Source organism: Triticum aestivum, chromosome 7D (genome assembly GCF_018294505.1).
Source record: "Triticum aestivum cultivar Chinese Spring chromosome 7D, IWGSC CS RefSeq v2.1, whole genome shotgun sequence".
Classification (NCBI taxonomy): domain Eukaryota; kingdom Viridiplantae; phylum Streptophyta; class Magnoliopsida; order Poales; family Poaceae; genus Triticum; species Triticum aestivum.
Window position 1 is genome coordinate 318,788,263 of NC_057814.1, and position 2,802 is coordinate 318,791,064.

Consider the following 2,802-nt stretch of genomic DNA (forward strand, 5'->3'; position numbering starts at 1 on the left):
CGGAGGGACAAGTGGCAGGCGGTGAGTGGGCGAGGGTGGCGGCGCAGTTCGTCCGGCTCGGGCCGGACGTGTCCGGCGGCGCGAGGGGAGCGGGCTAGGGTTTGGACTGCGCGAAAACTTCGGGAGAGACACATATTTATAGGTAGAGAGAGCTAGGAGGCTCCAAATGGAGTGCGGTTTAAGCCCACACGATCGTGATCGAACGACCTAGAGTATGGAAGAGACTTAGAGGGGTTTTTGGGCTGTTTGGAAGGGGGGTTTCCTGCAACACACAAAAGGACTTTGCGGTTACCCGGTTAACCGTTGGAGCATCAAACGACCTCCAAATGGAACGAAACTTGACAGGTGGTCTACCGGTGGTATACCAAGGCCACTTGGCAAGCCTCGGTCCATTCCGAGAACGTTTAACACCCGCTCACGAAAAGAAACAAGAGGGGTGCGCCGGAGCATGTGGGAGTGTCAGATTGCAAAACGGACAACGGGGAAAATGCTCGGACGCATGAGACGAACACGTATGCAAATGAGATGCACATGATGACATGATATGAGATGCATGACATGAACAAAAATGCAAAACGAAAAACAACACCCGACCACGGAGGGAAAATCATAACACATAGCCGAAAATGGCAAGAGTTGGAGTTACAATTATGGAAAGTTACATCCGGGGTGTTACACATATCCCCAAGCGGGAACGCAAGTGCGCGCTAAGGGACGTCTACGCGATAACTTTTGATCGTAGAGACCATCCGACCAGTATCCGTCACGGAGGTTCGGCCGCACTAGTCCTTGACCCAATCATCAATGGATTCCGCCTTACGTGAGTCCTCATGGACGGCGACAGCAGCCTTAACCTGATTTATCAGGACACAATCCGCAAAATGGGTATTGATCCATCAAGGATCAAGCCCACCAAAACTACCTTTAAGGGAGTAATACCTGGCGTAGAGGCCCGCTGCACGGGCTCAATCACATTGGAGGTCATCTTCGGTTCACCGGACAACTTCCGAAGTGAAGACTTGATCTTCGACATCGTCCCGTTCCGTAGTGGCTATCACGCACTGCTCGAACGAACCGCCTTTGCTCGCTTCAATGCAGTCCCGCATTATGCTTATCTCAAACTCAAGATGCCTAGACCACACGGTGTTATAACAGTCAATGGAAACATGGAACACTCCCTCCATACTGAGGAGCACACCGCGGCCTTGGTAGCGGAAGTACAGGGCGGCCTTATCTTGCCAAATACTACGTCGGTGGCCAAGCCCCCGGACACTGTCAAACGAGTCCGGACTACACTGCAGGGCGGCAGCCCAGCTCGTCAGGAGCTCGATTAGCAATCCAGCCTCCATCTTAGCTCCAACCAAACTACGGACCATGCGCCACGCATACGTAACTATGCACTAAAGATACCATGGGAAAGGACGGAGGCATCATACAACTAAAGTTCACAATATGGCTCCACCATATCCGGACACTTATATTTTCTTTTTTACTTTTCTTTTTATTTCCTTCCAGTTTCCTTACAACCTACGTCACCTTTTCAACGGTGCCTAGACCCCTTTGCGAGGCCCATCATATCAACACTGAGCGATGATCCTCTCGAAGGACGATACACCCAGGAGAAAAGCAGTGCATAAGCATGGTAGAGTATTTAAACGGTCTTTAAAGACTACCTCGTCTGCTTATAGGACCTGGACGCAGCTTTCCCTCGTACCTGGCATGTAAAATAGCCTTGTTGCTTATTGCACTAGTTGTACCAATACATTTGGACGTATCAATTAGACTATAATGGGAACAGTTTCTAGCCCAGCCAATATGGGATTGGCTTACCTCTTAATCTGCGTTTCCCTCCTTTTTTATTATGTACACCTTGGTACGACTTAAATCGCCAGGGGCTCTATTGAGCCACGTACATTTTTCAAAATACCAAACAAAGTCCGAACAGTTTCACAATGTAATCCGGCGTCCCGAATATAGCATTATATGAATCGGCTCAGAATCATGTCTTTGGTCAAAAGTTGGGTTGCCCGGCTCCTGTGGTTACTACCTTACGTTTTGTCTGTTCGGCTAAGTTAGTAAAGGGAGAACTACTGCAATCGTGTTTCTGGTTTACCCGGACAAACACCTCAGTAGAGAAAGCCGAAAACTAACTATCATGATGCGGCGAGAGCTGGTCAGCTATTCGGCGACTACATACACATCTCTTGCGATTTCTTTTCCGCATTACGCGGTAGGCCTTAACCCGGCCTGACACGCACAGCACCCAACTATGGATAATCCAAAAAAACTAGGGGCTGCGCCTAATATAAAACTCCTATGGCTAATTAGAGAGATAAAGCCACATAGTCCGATTGCCTAGTTCGCCGTACTAACACCTCCTTCACGGACCAAATTGCTAGGTCAAGTGTGTTTAGGTACTATCCCGAACACCCCCGTACTACCTACGTGGGGGCTGAAGCCGACAACTGGCCAACTCTCAAATATCATAAACGGCCGCACAGGAGGAAATATTTTAATAAAAATAAGCAATATATCATACATAAGCCTGGTTTCATAACACAGGATCGGACAACATAGATACGTTCATTCAAAGATGATGTCCTTTGAGCACTGGCCCTCTACCATACGGGATCCTTCCAGGACATCATCGAAATACCGCTCCGGTGTACGATGCTCTTTGCCTGCAGGGGTCCCTCGGCCGCGAGCTTGACGGCGTTCATCTTTGCCCACTGCACCTTGACGCGGGCGAAGGCCATCCGCACCTTCGATGCAGGCCGATCGCTTCACGGCGTCAAGTCGAGG